General features: G+C 36.9%; 1 protein-coding gene across 7 annotated transcripts in view; it reads right to left on the bottom strand.

The window, feature by feature from the left end:
• WDFY3 (WD repeat and FYVE domain containing 3) overlaps positions 1–22,423 on the bottom strand; it is a 251,147-nt gene that overhangs the window by 161,046 nt on the left and 67,678 nt on the right. The window lies entirely within an intron of this gene.

Here is a 22,423-nt window from a genome sequence, read left to right as displayed (position 1 = left end):
ATTATCATATAACTGAAGACCACTTTTTCAAACTATAGTTTGAAACCCTTTGGCAGGTCATGTTAATTCATTTAGTGGATCATGACAAGCATTTTTAAAAAACAAAATAGAATAGAAGATAGTGGAATACATATAGTAAGGATAATTATTATTTCATGAAACTTATTTTAGGTAAGGGTGTATTTGCGTGTACTGCATCACAATGTAAAACGTACCCCTGGCTAGAGCTGCAGTTAAGAAACAAATAAACCACTCACTGGGTTAGAAGATACACCAGAGTCAATAACACTAAGCTTCCAGAAAGCATCATCAGCCCTTTTCAACCACCACTAACTGCGCCAGCAATTAGCTAATTTCAGACACAAAAACAGGCTATCTTACAAAAGGAACCAGGAAGGCTAGGAGGACATTATGGATATAGAAAATTTGGAAAAAATGCAATTTGCTTTTTAATCAAAAAGCAGGAATAACTTGAAGATTAATTTTTAATTGTGCTACATGACATATTCCAGTATGCCATTTCTTAAGAAATGAAAGACTAACGCAAGGCTAGAACTTTTTTACTGAACATCTGTCTATTGATTTTTTAAAACCATAAGAAGAACCAGCATTTTAAACATGACTGTCCTTGAGAATTCTGAGTGAATCCTGTATTTGGCTACGGATATATACTTATGCACTTGAGTTTGCCTGCAACAGGAGGCCATGAGGTGAGACACCCTGCTTAGAGCACTCAGTACCCTCTGAGGTGTCCCACCACAGAGAAGAGTGCTTAGACACACAGGGAAGGGGCCGAGGAGAACCTCTAAACTACACAATGACAAACAAAAGTCAGTCCAGTTCAAAGGTGTTCAACATATTCCATTCTTGGAAAATAGCTAAGCCCTCCAAATATAAATTTAAAAATTTCAACAAATATATACAAACAGCCTACTATGTGCTGGTATATATAGTCCTGGAAATCCCCAGAACAAAAAAAAATTTGAAGTGAATTACAAAACTTTTGTACATTAGCTACCATTTTAGATTACGCATACGTCTGCCCTTTTTCCTGAGCCCACAGCTAGAGTTCATAATCTAGGCTGTGTGGATAGGATTTAGGGGATTCACAATCCTCTAACACCTTCAAAAAAATTTTTTAAGAGATCCCCAGCTTTCAGAGGAGTCTACGTCATTAAAGAGTCAAGTATCACTCTATATCTACAGCATTCCAGAGCACCTTCAGACCACCTCTTCTGTTCCTCATCCCAACTTAAGCAAGTGGGTGGAAGAGCAGATTAATGCGACCTTTAAGTGAGGTCCCAAGACAAGAACAACTTGCTCCAAGTCTCACAGTGGAAAGGAAGTGGAAGAGAATCCAGACCTCCTGCCACCTGGTCAAGAGCCCTTCCTGGCTTACCCATATTCATATGCCTATTTTAAATGACAGAATTCTTGGAAACTGACTCTATTTAGCATATTGATTTATTTAGCATCAAGTAGCAATCAGAATGTGAAAGGAATCTTTTTTATTTTTCTGAAAATACACCAATTAATTTTCATTTCAATAAAAAAACATGATCACGTAACGACCAATATTAACCAGATGTAATCAAGCTATTATACCATCATTGTTTAATACCTATCAGGTACAAAAGGATATATATCAATCAGCTAAGCGGGTTTACTGGTATTTCTCAATTACTCAAATAATCTCAGTGATGGAGAAAAATCAGATTCCTCCTTTTCTCCTAATTTACCAAGAAACACTTAAGCATATCAGATTGCTGAATCATTGCTTTGTCTGCACTTTAATGTTTATATTTAAAGTATAATTCAGACCAAGAGCTGTCACCTTTAAAGTACTCTTCAGCAGTTAAAGAGTAGGAAAGGATAGGCGCTTTTCAGTTAAACCTGTGCAAACATATCCATATGAGATGGGTACCTTCAGGAGAAAGGCTCCTAACCCCCTTGAATCTTGAGTTTCTCTCACCTCTAAGATCTTTCCTCATAGCCTTTTTGTAATGCATACCCAAAATAACATCGTTTCTGTAAAGTGCCAAGCACATTAGTTACATTCAATAATTCTTTTTCTTTTCTTCCTTTAGCTTGATCATGAAACACTTAATTCCTTCTCTTTTGCATTTTTAGTTTTTAAGCAAGGAAGGAGAAGGAAATGGTGTAAGCCCTTACAGCACTACGTTTGAGAGACTTACAAAATGATAGACAAAAAATTAAGGGACAATTTCTTAGTTGGATGCTCAATAATATAGAAGAGAGAGGAAAAATATAATAATAATGATGACAAATCATAGAATGATTATTTTTGGGGTAATGTTATTAGGGGTTTTCAAAATATTTATAAAGGTTATTGTGTAGAAGAACTAGTTTTCTAACACAAAATCTATTTTGTTTCACAAGAGAAGCGTTTGTACTGCCAACAGGGGGTTATTTAAATAGCAGTGAGATAATTACTGCACTGAGCCCAGACAGTGTTTCTTATTCTAATCTCTTGCGTTAGTGCTTGGAAATCCCAGGCACTTTAACCTTCCCCTCCCAAAATCCTTGAAATAGTTTGTCATTACTTAAATTATAGAAGGGTATAGAACAAATAAATAGACTAAATTTTAAAAACATATTTGTCAAGTAACTAGCCTTTGAGTAGCTCAGCTAAAACTGAAAATAGCTTTCCTAACTCCTTAATTCCATGAGAGAAGAAATAAATAGCTCACACATGGCTAAGGGAAATCTTATGTTTCCTCTAAGAATTATAAGTAATTCCTCAGGTTTTTAATTTTTTCTTAAACTTTCTAGGGAAAAATGCTATTTTTCCTTACACTGTGAAGGGTAAAGGCAAACCTTCTTCCACTTTTGAAGAATGAAAGCAAAACTGTGAGAGGCTCCCCAAGAACCGGGTATATAACACATACAATCTAACATATACATTGAAAAGGAACTATAAACACAGTCCTGAATTAGAAGTTAAATTTCTACCTGCTGAAGCATTAAGTTTTTTGCCTTTCAAGGACAGTCATTATCAGGTTTAGCCTCATATATGAGATACTAAGATCAGCCAACTCATTTATATGGCAAAATACAACTAATTAAGATCTATTCCCAATATCCCCTCACCCTCCCACCCCATCTGTGAACTCATCATCCTATACATACACTGAGCAGGACAATTTCTCAAAGCATCTTTTCAGTGTGCGTAATTTTTTCTCTTCATAGATGAACGCACAGTCCAAAGCCCAAAGCCACTGGTCTCCACTTAAAGAATACTTCACTGAGACAGGCTTCCCAATCATGAGGAGTCACTGATGACATCTCCCGACACCCTTCCTGAACCCCTCCTCTAGGGCCCCACTGCTGTTCTGGGAGCCCAAAGGCACATTTGATGTTATAGCTAAGTGGCAGTTAGGTTATTTGATATGATTAATAGAGTATAATTAAATTATACTACGGAATCAACTTTTGTAGGCTGACCTGAGATCCCCAGCATTCCCTGAAAGTTAATCTTTATACGAATTGTGTTCAAAATTTTGTATAAAAGAATTTTTGTAGCACAGTGCTTCTGTAATTTGTGACTCCCTAGTACTGAGATATTTTGCATTCTACACATCTCCACTAACCTCTAGTTCAAGTCACTCAGCTCTGTGATCGTGTCTCAGCATCCTCGGGGGATGGCGCAGGGCAGGGGAGACTGAGCTCAGGAGGGACATGAGTGTTAGAGGCCTAAAGCTTTCCGGGCCACATCCTACACCTGTTACCACCAGCAATTCTTCCACTGCTGAAATATCAAGTTCCCAAATCTCACTCTGAGATCATAACTTTCAATCCATTCACCTTTCTTACTCCCTAGATCTGGGTTTTAACTGGAATTGCTTATTCTTCTTGACTTCTCCCAGTTCTCCTACTCGTCAGCAGAGATCAGACCATGTCTAATCTCTTCACTGACGTTCTCAGCTGTACCTTGACTTCCCCTGCACTCCTGGCCTATACACATTCCCAACCAGGATTCACGCCTGGATGAATTTCTAATTTTGGGTTGCTGGATACTGTGGAGGAAATTCTACAATTCTGCAGACTGGTTACAACATAAATTTATAATTTTCTAAAACTAATATTTGCATAAACAAAAACTAATAATTCCAAATGGATTAAAAATCTACATGAAAACAAACAACAAAATACTGGAGGCAAATATAAAAGGGCATACTTATAATTTAGGGTAAATTCTTCTTAAAAGGAAAAAAAAGAAGATGGATTTATAGCTAAAAATACCACAAAGTTAAAAGACAAGCAACAAATAGGCAAAAATATTAGCAACACTTATAACAAAGTATTAATAACTAGAATGTCCACAGAACTCTTAAAATCAACAACCCTACAGCAAAATACGAATGGAATAGAAATAGACTATTCCCAGTAAAAATACTACACATATGAAAGGCAACACAACACATTTATAAAAAGTACTTAAAATCTCAAATAATTGGAGAAATGCAAATAAAACAAAGTACAACTGTTTACTCATGAGTTTGGCAAAAACTAATACGATTTATAAAATACATACAAAGTAATAGAAACAATGCAAATGTACACACCTTGGTGATTAGAATAAAAATCAACAGTCTTCTTTAGGGCAATCTGACAGTATCAACATACCTACTCTTTCATGTAGTAACACCTCTTTCAGGAAGCTATCCTACAGCAATACTCACAGTACATGGGGATTCATAGTAATCCTCCCTGATCCACAGTTTTGCTTTCTGCAGTTTCAGTTACCCAAAATCAACTGCAGTCCAAAAATATTAAATGGAAAACTCCAGAAATAAACAACTCCTAAGTTTTAAATTGCACGCTGTTGTTCTGAGTAGCATAATGAAATCTCACAGCATCCCTCTCTGTCCCATCCAGGATGTGATTCATCCATGCTGTATATGTTCCTGGTCATTAGTCATTTAGTAGCCATCTTGGTTATCAAACCGACTGTTGTAGTATCACAGTGCTTGTGTTCAAGGAACCCTTATTTTACTTAATAGCCCCAAAGCACAAGAGTAGTGATGCTGGCCATTCAGAGATGCCAAAGAGAAGCTGTAAAGTGATTCCTTTTAAGTGAAAAGATGAAAGTTCTCAACTTAATAAAGAAAGAAAAAATCATATGCTGAGGTTGCTAAGATCTAAAGGTAATTTTTATTATAGTATATTGTTATAACTATTCTATTTTATTATTAGTTATTGTGTTAATCTCTTACTGTGCCTAATTTATAAATTAAACTTTATCACAGGTATATATATATGTATGTATAGGAAAAAGTATAGTATATATAGGGTTTGGTACTATCCACAGTTTCAGGCGTCCACTCGGGGTCTTGTAAGTATCCCCCATGAATAAGGAGGGACTACCGTAGTGCATTATATGTTGTTATAATTGTTTATAATAATGAAAATTTGGAAATAGTCTAGCCCTTTAACAGATAAATAGGTAACTCTTGGTACATCTGTATTATGGAATAATATAGTTCTTAAAAATTAAGAGGAAAAAAAGAAGTTAAACTAAAAAAATCACGGTTTCAGCACCGAAATGTAAAGAGCTTAGAAGTCATCACTTTTCTTCTTACATAAGAAACAGATGAATAAACTGGAAATCAAGGACTTTTCTTAAACCCGTCAGAGAACTGAGGCTGCAGGGCAAAACAAGCCCTGAAATCTGGAGAGACAAGCGCATCTAGAGTCACAGCTGAAATCTGCTTACCTGGAATACAAGCCCCTGGAGCCAGAAACCTGTAGGAACACTTAAACAGGAACTGTGACTGATTGCTGAAGGCTGACAGGGGGCTAGCATGAGCGGGAGAAACTCCTGGGGGCCACAGTCTTAGCGCCCTCATCACAACTTTCTTGGGTTGCACCTCCAGGAACCCCCCCCCGATTCTCACAGAGAAGATCAGAAAAAGATTCCCTCCTCCCGGATCTGGAGGAGGGAAGAGAAGACTGATCATTGCGAAATTCTCCCGGAGCCTCGTCTCTTCTGAGGGAAGGGCATTTCTCCCACCTAAGGGGGTAGGGGGTAGGCAGGCAGTGGAGGGAAGAGGCAACAGCCTAGGAGAAACACTTGCGAAGGTCACAGCCCAGACTCACAGGACCACTAAAACACTGAGATGTAATCATAAGATTACCTCTTCCTCTTTTCCACACTTGACAACCACAACAACAAGGCTCTACAAACAATCGAAAGGAAATGCTAGAAATCAAAAGCACTGTAACAGATATGAAGAATGCTTTGATGAGCTCAACAACAGACTGGATACGGCCAAGGAAAGAATCAGTGAGCTTGAAGATAAATGAAGAGGAACTTCTAGAAGAAGAAAGAGAGTATGGGGCAGCAGCAAATTTGAAGTAACAATGGCTAAGAACTTTGCAAAATTAATGACAGACACCAAACCACAGACGGAGGAAGTTCAGAGAATATCAAGCAAGATAAATACCTAAAAGACTACACTTTAGGCATATCATATTCAAACTGCAGAAAATCAAAGATAAAGAGACTCTTGAAAGAGGGTAGGGTGGGGGAGGGGAAACACCTTACCTAGAAAAGAACAAGGATAAATATTACAGTGGGCTTGTTATCCAAAACAGGCAAGGAAGAGAAAAGAGGGAAATAGTTAAAGTGTTGGAAGAAAACCCTACCAGCCTAGAATTCTACATCCAATGAAATTATCCTTCAAAAGTGAAGAATAAAGAATTTCTCAGACAATCAAAAACTGTGGGAACTTACTGTGAGAAAACCTACTCTGCAAGAAATATTAAAAGTTCTTCAGGGAGAAGAAAAATGATATAGGTCCAAAAATTATATTTACATAACAAAAAAGTATTCCAGAGAAGGAATAAATGAAGGTAAAATAAAATCTTTTATTATTCTGGGGCCGGCCCCGTGGCCAAGTGGTTAAGTTCGCGCACTCTGCTTCTGGGCAGTCCAGGGTTTCGCTGGTTTGAGTCCTGGGCGCAGACATGGCACCGCTCACCAAGCCATGTGGAGGTGATGGCCCACTTAGCGCAGCTAGAAGGACCCACAACTAAGAATATACAACTATGTACCGGGGAGCTTTGGGGAGAAAAAGGAAAAATAAAATCTTTAAAAAGAAAAAAAAATCTTTTATTCTTCTTAACTGATCTAAAAGATTGTATTTTAAAGTAATAATATTAATAATGCATTGGGTGATTACAGTTTATGAATTAGTGAGATGAATGACAGCAATGTCATAAGAGATGGGAGGGAGGAATTGAGACACTGCTATAAGATACCCACACTACACCTCAGTAATAAAGTGTTATTTGAAGGCACATAAAGATTACTAAGAAATGTACACTCCAGGGCAACCACTAAAATTTGTTTTTAAAAAGTTTAATTGATGCATGAAGAGAGCAGATAAAAGGAAATCATAGAAAATACTCACTTAAAACAGAGAAGGCAGAAGGGGGGTGGGCGGAAACAAAGAACAAATGAAACAAATAGAAAAGTGACAAACATGGCAGATATTGATCCAACTATATCAATAATCACTTTGTATGTGAATGGTCTAAATGCACTGATTAAAACACAGAGAATGTCAGAGAGGATTAAAAAACACCTCTCAACTATATACATCTACAGGAAAGCCACTTTAAATAAAAATAATCGGATAAATTAAAAGTAAAGCAATGGAGGACAATACACTATGCTAACTCCAATGCAAAGAAAGCTGAAGTAGCTATACTAATTTTAGACAAAACAGTCTTTAGAACAAGGAAAATATCAGAGATAAAGAGGGGTATTACATTTTGACAAAGGGGTCAATTCCCCAAGAAGACAACAATCCTTAACATGTAATGAGCCTAACAAGAGTGTCAACCTACGTGAGGCAAAAACTGACAGAACTGAAGGCAGGAGGAGACAAATCTACTCTTAAAGCTGGAGACTTCAACGGCCCTCACACAATGATTGATAGATCAAGTGTGCAGGAAATCAATACAGATATAGTTTACTGAACAGTGCTATCAATCGACTAGCTCTACAGTTGGTATTTATAGAACACACCATCCAACAACAGCAGAATATACATTCTTTTCATACTTACATGCAACATTCACAAGCTAGAGCACATACTTGGCCATAAACACACCTTAACAAATTTAAAAGAAGAGAAATCATACAAAGTATGCTCTCAGATCACCATGGAATTAAACAGGAAATCAGTTACAAAAGATAGCTGAAAAGCTCCAAAAATTTGGAAATTAGACAACACATATCTAAATAACACATCAGTCAAAGAAGTGTCAAGAGAAATATAAAAACATTTTGAACTAAATGAAAACACAACTTATCAAAATAGATAAAATGCAGTGAAAGCTGTTCTTGGAAATTTGTAGCACTCAATGCTCATACTACAAAAGAAGAAAGACCTAAAAATAACCTAACCTCTCACCTTTGGAAACTAGAGAAAGATGAGCCATTGAAGCTTAAAGGAAGCAGAAGGAAAGACATAACAAATCAGGACAACAAATCAATGAAATTGAAAACAGGAAAACAATAGAAAATTAAGAAAACCAAAATCTGGCTCTTTAAAACGATTGATAAAATTAGTCTAAGTCTCACTGCCACATGACTGGTGACCTGTCTTGGGTGCATCTTCCCTACAGCTCCTCAGTTTTCTTCTGAAAAACAAAATAGATACACACCACTTCTCTGATTTAAAACCTCTGCTGATTCCCTGTTGCCTAAGAATAAACTGAAGCACCTTAATCTAATACCTAAGTTCTTAGACACCCTGGCCCCATTGACGTCTCCAGCCCCATCTCTTACTAAGCCACCTCTTTCACTCTGAATTCTGCTACACTGAAAGTACCTCGGAGCCTTGCTGGGATCTTTAGCCCTCTGTGTATGGGCGTCTGTTGTTCTCTCTGCCAAGGATGCCCCCTCCTCTACTTTTCCGAACAGCTAAGCTCTAAGGTCAACTTCTCAGAGTAGTCTTCCCCAAACCTCCAGGCAGAGTTTGTTGTTCCACCCTAGCACTTTAGTTATAGTCTGTTATATAATATCATCTTTAAGAGAGACAGCACAGCATAGTGGTTACAGAGCCTCTGAAACTAAGTGCCTGCGTTTGAATCCTAGCTGCACCACTTACCAGCTGTGTGACCTGAGTAGGTCAGTTACCATCTTTGTGCATCAGATTCCCCACATGGAAAAAGAAAGTAACTACCAGAACCTTCCTCAGTGTCGCAGTGTAACTCACCAAATGAGTTACCATGTGGAGAGCACTTAGAGTAATATCTGGCACAAGTGCCCCGTAAGGGACAGTTATTATTACTGTTCTGCTACCGTAACAAATATACACCAGTAAGTGGTTATTTACTCCTATTAACTTCTGATTTCCTCAATGGTGGGAACCAAATCTTATCTAACTGTGTATCTCTAGTTCACAGTAGGTGATGGGTGAATAAATGTTAAAAGAATGACTTACTGTCATACACCTCGTATGCAGTAGCATCAGATTTTATGTCCAGATAGTATGAATTCTGGATGTGCCAGTTTTACTATTCCACACAAAAAATTACATATTACACATAAAATTTTTAAAAACTTACAATCCTAGTTCTTATCCTATAGAAAGTCTCCACAGTTCGTAAATATCAAAGTTCTTAAATATCTCCAGAAAAAAAAATCACATTAACAACCATTCATTCTAAATTGAAAAGTTACCAACTTGCTTAACTAAAGATCATTTCTTTCTGCTTAATTATCACTATTTCTCATTAAACTACAAATTTCCTGAAAGCCAGCTGTGCTCTCCAAATCCTTAACACCTAGCTGAGGATTTAGCACTTAGTAGAAATGAACAAATGAATGTAGGAGTGAATCCCATAGCTTTAAGGGCAGGGACAAATTTCAAGGTTCCTCATTATCTGGTCCATCCTAGGTTAACTCTATTCATCTCCCACTTTTCCACTTCACCCCACCCATCCTTTGTCTCTGCAGGTCTCCGTGCTGTGCCTTCATACACTCTGAACCGTCTCCTGGGGGGGCCTTCTCCTCCAGCTCTTACACATTTAGCTAATTACTAACCATCCTTTATATCTCAGCTCAACTGTCCCTCTTCTAGAAAGCATTCTCTAACCTCCCAGTTTGATAGAGATGCTCCCTTCTTTGTTCCCATACACTCCTGTGCATCACTTTATCATAGCGTTTCTCACAATGTTATCTAATTGTTATTTTGTCTGTCTTTTTCCCACACTGAACAAATAATAGGAGATTACAGAAGGCACAGATAAGAGGCAGGCAATACATGATTAATAAGTGATCAATAAAAGTTCAGAAGATGAATGAATTAGAGGCAGCTCAAGCCAAAGATAAGTTCAAGTGATTTAAAATAGGCCAGAGGGGGAGAATTTTCTCTAAATTCCTTATGTGTTTATTTCAAAACAAGAAGGCTTGGAAGACACCTTTATTCTTTATCATTTATTTAAATTCAGTTTTATACTTGAAAAAGTAATAAACCATTACCATATGACCACTTTCATTCGGAGGTGTTGGGTACCGTCATAGTGTATTTTTTTAATATATTCAGGGAAAACTGGTATAAATTCAAAAACTAAGAACTATGAATGTGAAGGCAGGGGCAGAAGGAAAAAAATCATTACTAATATTTAGATTTGGTTGGTAAGCAGATGATGACAAAACAAAACACAATAAGCCAGAATCCTCCACAGGGAATTGATGCATCAACAACATACTGAGGACCAGGAACATCCAAAGAGTTGGCTTACCATTATCAATAACAAACCATTACCGACTGGTCTGGAATATATGGTGTGATCTAAAAGTGATGAAAGGAAAATGACAAATGCAAAAGACTGTGCAGAATTATATTAGTAAAACCTCACAAATGAAAAAAGGAATAAAATAAAGATAAAAATAATGCTAAAGTAAATGTTGGCTTCTTGACATACTGATTGTACACTAATGAAGGTTTTAACTGTGAATTCTTATACTTCTATTTTTCTCAAAATATCAAAATTTATACATTCAGATAAATTTTGCTCTACCTATTAGATATCTTAGAATGCTATGTACACATAATGATGCTGACACAGTTCAAAATACTTTTTTTAATTCCTCTTTAAAGATTGCTTTCATAGCATTTTATAAGCTACATCTAAAATTCACTGTCATCATATACCATTTTTACCAAAAAATGGAATTACCCAGCTTGCTCATTTGTCTTAGTTTTCAAACTTCCTCCAAATAACTTTTGCCTATTACTAAATATTGAATCCTTTCAAAAGACTGAAAATTCTCCACTAATAACCAAAAGAATGTATTGCAGACTCTGCAGATGATTATGAGAAAAAATTCTAAATAGATGTTGAGCAATGGCAGTGTTGAAATTCAATTGCTTTAAATGTCTACTATATGCAAGGCACTGTGGGAGTACCAAGTCCACTTTTTACCCTCTTGATGGCCTGGCTATATTCGTTTTTCTAAAATTCCAAACAGGTCAGTTTGGAATTCCCTTGAAAGTGACATGATCATGGGGGCTGGCCCCGTGGCCGAGTGGTTGAGTTCGTGCGCTCCGCTGCAGGCGGCCCAGTGTTTTGTCAGTTCGAATCCTGGGCGCGGACACGGCACTGCTCATCAAACCACGCTGAGGCAGCGTCCCACATACCACAACTAGAAGGACCCACAACTAAGAATATACAATCACGTACCGGGAGACTTTGGGGAGAAAAAGGAAAAAAATAAAATCTTAAAAAAAAAAAAAGAAGTGACATGATCACTTGCAATGGGACAGAGTCAAAACTCTTCGCAAGGCCTAAAAGGCTCCTCCAAATCCACTGTGAATCTAATTTTGAAGCTCTGTCTTCTGCAATATCCCTCCCTCATTCTACACTCAAACCACACCAGCTAACCGCTGTTCCCTTAGACAGGCCACGCCATTTCACACCCTCGATGCTTTTTCCCCACCGTCTTTCCTCTGCCTGAAAAGGTCTCTTCAGATTTTTTTACTGCCTGGCAACCTATCATGAACTTACTTAACTGTAAAACAATTTAAACACATCCCCACAGTAGCAACTTGATCATTGAGTAAAGAAATATTTATCAAGACACTCCCCACCCACTTGAATCTCTCTCTTTTCCAGCCACCAAGCTCTGCTTTCAGTAGCTTATATTCACCATGTCCTCGCCACCAAAGCAATTAAGACATTTATTCGGAAAATGAAACTTTTTAAATATTCAGAAGAAAATGGTGGACAATATCTTTATAACCTCAGGGTAAGGAAGAATGTCTTTAAAAAAAAAAAACTACATCCGGACAAATAAAATTGATCTTATCAAAATTTAAAACTTCTGTACATGAAAAATCAGCAGAAAGAAAGTACACACAAGCCACAAAGTGGGAATGAAATATCTGCAACACCTATAATGAACAAAAAAATTAGATCCAAAAGATCAAAATATGTAAAGAACAGCGACAAATCATTGAGAGGAAAGCAAACTACCCAACAGAAAAGTGGACAAAAGACAAATAGGCCTTTCACAGAAAAGGAAAATGAATGACCACAAATATAGGAAAGGCTGCACCATCTCGTCAATAATAAAGGAAAGGAAAATGAATATAATTTTCCGACAGCTCTTTGCTCTCTGTTGTACGAACGTTTGTTCACTTACCCTGTGTGTATGTCTGTGCCATTTTCTATCACCCACCCACCCCAAATCCACATCTACTCATCCTCATCTCCTAGAAAAGCATGCACAAGTATCCACATCAAGCCTCCCCATCAGGGTTGTGCTAATAGTCAACAGCCAATAACCTAGTCTGATCCCATCTGAGACTATTTCTCAATCCACCACAGGTACAGTTTTTACTGGGATGTACGGAGGGTCTCTCCAGTGAACAGACAGCTCCACCACCATTCCTTGAAAATGAACCTAGCGTGAGGTCAGTGACCTATGTTTTTAATATTTAACTGTTGCCACAGTACCTGACATCCTGAAGAGATTAATACTCTATCTGGGAAACCTTCCTGTTGACACCTTACTGATTAATTTTTCCATAAATTCCCCTATCCACAAATTCACTTAATGGAGATATATGAATGAAAACAATTAGGAAACTTATGAAATCCTTAAAGACAGATATTTTAAGATATAAAAGGTGGTACTGATAGGAATCTTAAGAATGAAAAAATTACTTGTTACTGGATACAATCTTTTGCTAATCAGAGTATTATTGTTTTCCTTATAATTTTTGCATTAGATATTCTACAAATGAAATATAAAAATGTATTTACATTCTCATAGCTAAGGGGGACATTCTCACTAAAGGGGTTTAGGGATGGGAGTTGAAGAGTGAACGGGTAGAAAGGGAGGAGAAAAGAATAAAAAAACTACATTTCTCTATCATTCCACCATACCCAAACATAAGAAGGATTCCCACAAATAGCCATGTCCTAATTACACCATTTCACTGTTGATCACATGTAGACTATTTTAAAAAATGCCCTCGGGGAAGAATGAGAGGAGAAATGCTATTCTTATCAGTTAGCTATTTTATTTAATACATTTTATAAATCCATCTGAGATACTGACAATAATATTTTAAATATACTACCTTTTATTTGGGGGAAATAAGTTACTAAAGTGATTAACTTTGCAAAGTACAACACAGTTTACCATATTTTTCTTATAATAGTTCCACCCTGCTCTTAGAAGGAATGCCATGTAACAAGATACACAAAATACTACCTGGCACAGACCCCCTGGTGGTGGGGAGATGACTCTTTGCTAGGTTTATTTATTTTTTTAACATTCCATCATAAAGCTTAACTCTCATGATTTTGAAAGACATTCTAAAAAAGCATCGAATTTTATTTCAGGACCAGAGGATCAAGTACATTCAGCTGTTATTCTCATTCCGCTTGTGTCCTTTCAGGGTTACAATCAACACCTCAACTAGAGCTGGGACAAGGGTAAAGGCTATACAACTGAAATCTCCTATTCAAAACTCTGCTAGCAGGGTTAGCATTTGGAGGTTAAAATTAAATACATAACCTATTTATTTTATCTCAAATGTCTAGGCTTTTGAATCCAACTGCTTAAATAAAATATATAAGCTATAAGAAATAAATCTTTCCACAAATGAAGGGTATAAAGTTGTTTCATTTTGTTACCTAACTTGTCCCTAGAAAGTACACACAACATTCTAGAAATTACAATTTGGATTGAGCAAAACTTTCTAGATAGGGAAGAGGGGCATGCAAAGACTTGCAATTCAAGAAAACATAGATTACTTTCCAGTTTTTCTTTTTGAAATTACATAAAAGAAAGTTATTCTACAGTCAAAACAGTCATGTGAAGACACTGTAACTGACTGGTTTATGCATGCATTTTCGTTCCTAGTAGAACATATACTAATTCATTCAAAAATCCTGAGAGCTACATCAACTCTGATGACTTGAAATGTTTGGTCTATTTTTTCAAAGTAATCTATTTCTACAATGAAACTTGCTAGTATTTATCCAGGTTAAAAAAATCCCTTCATTTCTCTTTAATTTTTGAATGATTTAAACATTTTATACCACTTAATATACTCTCAAACTTCAGACAAGATAACAACGCATTTAATTTCATATCCAGAGTTCTCCTAAAAAGCAAAATTTAATATTTTAATAAAGTGGAAAAAAAAAACAGAGACCCATGAACCAATTATATTTAATTATACTTAAGGAAACAAATTTAAAATTCTAATACAATTATATTTAAAGAAACTGATCAAGAACTTCCAAATATATTTCAAGGATCATAATGGTAACTAGTTAAAGTGTTAAACATGACATAAAGGTCCTTAAGGAAGGAAAGAGGTAACAATGATTATAAAACTTGAAAATTAAATTATATAACTTTTAGATTTTGAAAGTAATCCTCTACCAAACTATGCTAATAAAACCAGTGGCTGAGGGGCCAGCCCAGTGGCGCAGCCGTTAAGTTCGCACGTTCTGCCTCTCAGCAGCCTGGGGTTCGCCAGTTTGGATCCTGGGTGTGGACATGGCACCACTTGGCACGTCATGTTGTGGTAGGTGTGCCACATATAAAGTAGAGGAAGATGGGCACGGATGTTAGTTCAGGGCCAGGCTTCCTCAACAAAAAAAAAAGAGGAGGACTGGTAGTAGTTAGCTCAGGGCTAATCTTCCTCAAAAAACAAAACAAAACAAAACAAAAAACCAGTGGCTGAGTGACATAAGAACAAACACACAAAGGTGCTGCTGAGAGAGCTGAGGTGCTGAGATGAGAGAGCTCAGAAGCAGACCCATATATGTACTGGGAACCTAATGCTAATGATAAAGGTCCCAGGGAAGGGTGCGATGGTTTGTAGGTGGTATTGGGAAACTGATTCATCCTTAGAATAGAATAAACTAGACTCCTACTGAAAACCACATACAAAAGGTGGGCTCAAGATGGATTAAAGATCCAAAAATAAAAGGTAAAACTATAAGGTTAATAGAAGAAAATATATGAGGATATCTTTATGAATCAGGTAAGAATATCTTAAGCATAAATTCAAAATCACATACCATATGCAAAAATAAAATGAATGTGATTCTATCAAAATTAAACATTTTGGCTCAGCAAAGAACATTATGAACCAAGTAAAAAGTGAGACAACATGATGGGAAAAGATATTTGAAACATCTAAAACTGCAAGGATTATAATTTACAAGGAATTACCAAATCAACAAGAAAAATATAGCAATCTCAATGAAAAAAAGAGAAAAAAGAAATGAACTAGCAACCGGAAGGCCACTGAATATATCAAGAGATGTTTTTAATTTAATTAGTAATCAAAGAAAGGCAGATTAAAATAAGGAAATGCCACTTTACACCTATTAGAATAGCAATAAGCAGAAAGCTGGAAAATGCCCTGTATTCTTCGACACGTGGACAGGACCCACTGACACGACTGGTAGAGGATTTACAGGGCAATTTTGTATTACTCAGAATCTTCCATTCTACTCTTCAGTATAAATCCCAAAGAAATTCTTATGGGTAATGACTTGTAAATGGATATTTACTGCACTGTTATCTGTGGTAATTGGGGGCTTGGAGGCTATTTAGAGTCCATCACTGCCCATCACTAAGAAAATGAGTAAGTAAAACAGGGTTGATGCACAATCATACACATTCATTTAAAAGTATATATTTCACATACAGGTTGCTTAAAAACATAGTAATGAGTAAAAGGAACTAAGAAATAGAATCAAATATATATTACAATAACGTTTCTTACAAATTAGAAATACATGCACGCAAAACAAATATTTTGCAAGAACACATAATCCTCTGATATTAAAAAAAAATTCCTTAAAAGAAACTTTACCTGCTCTGCAAGTAACAAGAAAAAAACTCAGATGTAGGAATATTTAGCTCAAAGCTTTCTAAAACACATTTTAAAAAACATTGGTTTTTTTACAATGGCACAAACAAAATAAAGTTCAGATAGACTTCTCCACCCTCTAGGGGAGGAAGGAATGACTCTCTTAGCCACTGATGATAATTTGGTACGTATAATAAATCTTGAGAGAAACAGGACCTGGCTCACACAGGGAAGAGCCAGACCAGTCAACTTCCCTCAGACTCAGAAAGATTTCCAGTATCAGAGAGGAAAGGGGAAATAAAACTGGGTTCTTTATCACATCAAAATAAATTGTGCAGCTTTTAATGACAAAATAAATCTAAGCTTCTTCCGAGCCTCAGACAAGCCTACCCATCCACAGTCTCTAACAACAAAAAATGACATTGGGAATACCAGGATGGTTCTGTAGCATTTGATAATCCAGATTTGGCTTTTCAAAAAGAGAGCAACTTGTTGTTAGTATTTTGGAGTCATTGCAACTTTGGCCTAATCTTTCATTCTTTCTATGGCTATATAATAAGAATTATGGTTCCTAATGATGATTTTTGCACTATAATATTCTGAATCAAGAGTAAATTATAAAATGTCAGCCATGGTGCCAGGTAGATCCTCGGGATACAGTGGTGAATATCAATCACCACTAGTCCATGTGGCACTTACCACTTGTTATGAAATAACAACTCTTTTACAATAGACACGATATCTGATCTTATGGAGCTTCGGGTCTTGGTGTGATACAGGCAACGCCTGTTGTACTAGGGACGCAAAGGCACCGGGGAAAAGTACAGAGGGAAACCTACGGTAGCCGTAGGGAGGCAGGGCTGTGGGGAGGAAGAGCAGCGGGGAAGATAAGTGCATTTTTCAAAGATTTTCAACAATAGAAGAAAATGGACTTCACTGGCCTATCCGTAGACTACCCTAGCCAATCAGGTTTTTGCAGCTTTGTTCCCTGCATATGTTAAGCCTTCACATGCAAACTTTTCTACACATTGGTTTGTAATCAGTTTTTCCAAGTGGAAAACACTAGCCATTCTGTCCTGGAATCATTTCAAGAGTCTAAAGGGATAGCATCAGCAATTAGTAGCCAGGCTGGAGTTGATCCCTAAGGAACTCTTGTTTCCTGCCTCTGCATCAGCTTTTGCCTAGGAAATACAGACTTAAGATCCACAGCCAAGTACAATACTAGGTATTTTCACATAAGTGTACTCATTTATTTCCTACCACAAAATGGTATAAGGCCTGCATGACAGGGAAGAGACTGAAGTTCAGAAAAGTTAAAGCAATTTGCCAAAAAGATCCAATAACTAGCATTAGCTGAAATTTGAATTCAAGACACCTAACTCCAAGTGCAGCGCTCTTCCCATTAAACCGAAGCTGCTCTTTGTCTTTAGGAAAAATTTTGTTTCTGAAAGCAATTGTGATTTTATTTTCTAGCTGTTCCCAGCAACGACAGGACTACTTGTTTGGACAAAATTATCCAAGTATTTTTGTCCCCACGAAGTTAGAAAAACACAAAATCCATGTTTACTTTGTGTATCTTGCACCAAGGGTGTAACCAGACTGGCAACAAGAAATATGATTCATGAGTAATATCTTGGCAGAGAATTCTTCCTATCTCTTGATCCATCTGACACAGAAGGGAAATGTTACATACACCGAACTACATTTTCTTTTCCTTTGAGTTTCCTGATCTCCTTAGTTCAAGTCTTCGTTAATCCTCACACAATGCACTCAATCATATAAACCCCAAATATGGAATAATATGCAGAATATTAAGGAAATAATTTCCTGGAAGAATTCGTCAAGAAAAATACAAATAAAAATATGATTAGCAATTAAACACAACAATGTATTACGTAATTTAACATGTTCTGAGCAATACTTTTCATTAAAGAGAAAATAACATGAGATAACCTTAGAAAAAATTTATTCCAACATCAATAGAAACTATTCATTTTATTCTTCTGTGAATAAAATAATATACTTTTATATTATTTTTATAAAATGACCACTTTTTATTTAAAAGAGAAACTCAGGTTTCTTGAAATATTTTCCCTGTATATTCATTATAAATGTAAATGTAAACGGTTTCTGCCTGTCTTGTGTTCTTTACCTTGTGCTTAGGCGAAGCTAAGTGGTGTGCTGGATCCAGCTCTTACCAGCTCATGAAAGCTGACAGCTAAACTTTCAGAAATTGTGGAGAGCCAACTGTCAAACCATCAATAGTATGAAACCTGCCACAGTAGAGGATTTACACCAAAGAGATCAACACATACTAAAAATCAAGGTTTCTTGGGGCTGGCCCCCTGGCATAGTGGTTTGGGTCTGGCACTCTCCACTTTGGTGGCCCAGGTTCACAGGTTTGGATCCTGGGCATGGACCTACACCACTAGTCAAGCCGTGCTGTGGCAGCGACCCACTTGTAAAGTGGAGGAAGACTGGCACGAGTGTTGGCTCGAGGTTAGTCTTCCCGTAGCAAAAGAAAAGGAATACTGGCAACAGATGTTAGCTCAGAGCAAATCTTCCTCACCAAAAAAAAAAAAAAAAAAAAAGAAATCAATTTCCGTTTTTTTCCCTGAATAGCCGGTTGTTAAACATTTATCAGCACATCACTGCGCTTAGATCTCACTAGCACTTCAGAAGCTTCTGTTTTATTTACTTCATTATGTCTTTTCTTTTTCTCTTTAAACTCTGATTTTGTGTTCTTGTGTCTAAGGACTACCCTTAAAAATATTCAGACTTAATCTCAAACAGGATATTATGACTAAGAATCTAAATTAAAAATATCCCGTCACTAAAATATTTTCGCAGGCAATGTTTCTCTGAACCCATGTCTGACTGGCCTGATTTAGCACAGTCCACTCCTTCAAAGGCCAAGTCCCTACTCCACGTGAGGTTGCTAAGACCAAATGGTTATTCCCTGATACAAATATTTTGCTTGAAGCTTATATACGTGTTCCTCGTAAAACATAATGGAATATAATATCAATACTAGATCAATACTAAAATTTCTAGAGTCTTTGTCTAAGAAAGCAATTAATTATACAGTGTTGCATATTCACACAGATCTTTTGCATTAAATATGAATCAATATTATGCACAAAAATAGAGGATAAAATCATTAGTCTGCTTTCCTGAAGAAGAAACAAAACTGAGAGGTTGTGACTTTTGTAAAGGCAATGAGAACTGAATTAGACAATGTTTAAACGTTCTCAACACGTGAAGTAAAGTTTCTGGTTGGATTCATGCAAATACTACCTTACCGAGATAAGCAATAGACTAGCAAGTGTAGAGGGTGGCAGTAAAACGGGTCTGGAGTCAGGCAGACACGGTTTCGAAACTGTGTTCCTCCACTCACTGTCTCTAGGACCTCAGGACAGTAAATCAAAGCACCCTAAGCCCATTTTCCACCAGCGCTGGGCAGCACGGCTATAGAGCAAACAGCAATAGAGGCAGCTTCTGGAAATGGCAGTGCGTGTGTATTCTGGAGGAAGGGTTGGCAAACTTTTACTGTTAAGGGCCAGATAAATATTCTACCACGTGGCTTCCGTTGCCACTACTCAGGACTGCCAACACAGTGTGAAAGCAACCACTGACAATAGGTAACCGAATAAGAGTGTCTGTGTTCTAATAAAACTTTATGCATGGACACTGAAATTTCAATTTCACATAATTTTTAGGTGACACAAAGCATTATTTTCCTTTCATCCAAGTAAAAATGCAAAAACCCTTCTTAACTGGAGGGACATACATAAACCGTTTGGGCCAGATTTTGCTTGCAGGCCATAGTTTTCTAATCCCTACAACCATATCCTGATGCACAGAGAAGACAGCAGCTCGCCTGATGGCCTAGCTCTGTGGTACAGCACTGGGAGATGTTCGTAAGAGGTCAACCAGGAGCCCAACATCTGTTTCTTCAGCCTTTCACTTCCCTCGGTAAGCCATGAACACCCTGTAAAAAGTATCTTCCTGCTTAAACTGGCTAGAATGGATTCTGTTCTCTGCAACCAAATCCCAACTGACCCATCGTGCTACTACACATTCTTTAATATCAAATTTTTAGTGTTCAAATGGTCAATTATTTCATAAATGTCATTATTTTTTATAGATATTTTATATGAATAAGAATCAAAATAAGGACCAATTATTGCTATTTGCTGCTGTCTCTTAAGTTTCTCAACATGGATCTCCCAGTTTATACAGGGTACAGGAATTAATTCTATGTTTCCTACTAGAAGACCCACGTGTTCATTTGCTTGTTCAATAATTTATTCAACAAGTATTTATTAAGCAACCACCAGGTGCCAGGCAGTGTTTTAGGTACTAGGAATACAGAGGGGGGACAAAAGTCTACTAAGTATACATCCTCTGGGAGCTCAGATTCTAGTGGGGAAGACAAAAAAAATAAAGAAATCAGTATACAAGTCTGGTGTTGAGATGGCTATGAAGAAAAATTAAGTAAGCTTTGAAAAGAGAGAGTAAGCTTTGAAAAGAGAATGTTCCCAGGGTTGTTGTTTGAGTCTGCACGGGAAAGGAATGCTTTTCTAAGGCGTTAACACCAGAATAGAAACCTGAATGAATGAGGGAGCAATCTGTAAGAATTTCTAGGGGAAGAATTTTCCAGGCTGAGGGACAAGCAAAATCAAAGGCTCGAGGAAAGAACGTGCTTAGCATGGTTGAAGAACTGTAACGAAGCCAGCATGGCTGAGGCAGACAGAGAGAGGGCGAAAGTGCTAAGCTGTCGATTGTCGGCACTGTGATTCAGTGCTGACTTCTCTCCAGTTCCTTTGCATCAAGTAATGCCAAGACGACGGCTCTGTACACCACGCCTCCACTCTGCGGCTGCTTCTGACTGTTTTCTGCACAACAACGTGCATCTGCGTCTTTTCCTGCAGCCTCACCTTCCTGCCACTCTGTAGTCCCCATAACCACCTGTTTGGGAGAGCCCTGGGCTGTGTTTCAGAGGGCTGCACGCTCCCTCAATTAGTCCTAAAGCTCTGGCAGCTCTTCCTGCAGTCTGAGGCTTGGAATTGTGGTTTTCTCTTCATTTTACTAAAGTTAAAAGATTTCTTCTCTATTGTTTATTCTTCTGGTTAAGTTCAGTTAGCACTAGGGAGGAGAATAGAACACAAATGTCCTACTCAGCTATCTTTAAATGGAAATCCTTTACCTTTTCTACTGTAGATAAATTTAGGCACCCATTAAGAGTACGTACAGAGATAGAAGAGTCAAACTTAAGTTTTTCAATCCCTACATTTTCTCTTTCGATCAACAGATTTTTCTATTTGAAAATCTGAAAAATTGTAGACTTCTGAGATCTATAAACTGATGACTCGTTTAAAAAAAAACTACCACAGAATCCATTTTAAATGTGTATTAAAGTATCTAAAAGGAATATAAAATTGGAAACTACAGTAAGTTTCTGCCATGACCCTTCTATTTAAGCTAAGAAATGATAAAAGGCAAATAGGTATCACTATCCAAATGAATATGCAGGGAAAAGACAATAAGTAAAACATGTTAAATAAATAGCATTATTACTTTCAAGAACATAAGATCTGGTTATGTTAATAAAGGCTTACTTTGGTTTCTGCTTTAAATAATATTCAAAATGTCTTATACTCACTGTATAAATGATTTGCATGAAAAGTATTCTTCTGAATCATTTAAAGGTACTTTAAAAATCTCAGCTCTTTTAAATGGGTAAACATCTTCCTCAATCTCAGGTATAGAATTTAGTAAACCCTTCATAAATGTACATTTTAGTTTAGCTCTTCCTAAATCATCAAAAACAGTGATTAACGAGTTTAAATGATTATAAAACAAGAGTACCAAAATTCTGTTACGTGTTAATGCTTATTTCCTTGTACATTTACCACTTTTTACATCCAGGTGTTAGCAATAGAAAGATAAATAGATCACCTTCTATCCTCTAGGGGCTCATAGTTAAGCTAAAAGATATTACAGAAGTAATGTGATAAGTGCTATAGTAAACA

The sequence above is a fragment of the Equus quagga genome, chromosome 3 (genome assembly GCF_021613505.1).
Source record: "Equus quagga isolate Etosha38 chromosome 3, UCLA_HA_Equagga_1.0, whole genome shotgun sequence".
NCBI lineage: Eukaryota > Metazoa > Chordata > Mammalia > Perissodactyla > Equidae > Equus > Equus quagga.
The sequence above is the reverse complement of the archived record's forward strand: the minus strand, read 5'-3'. Positions and strand labels throughout refer to the sequence as shown.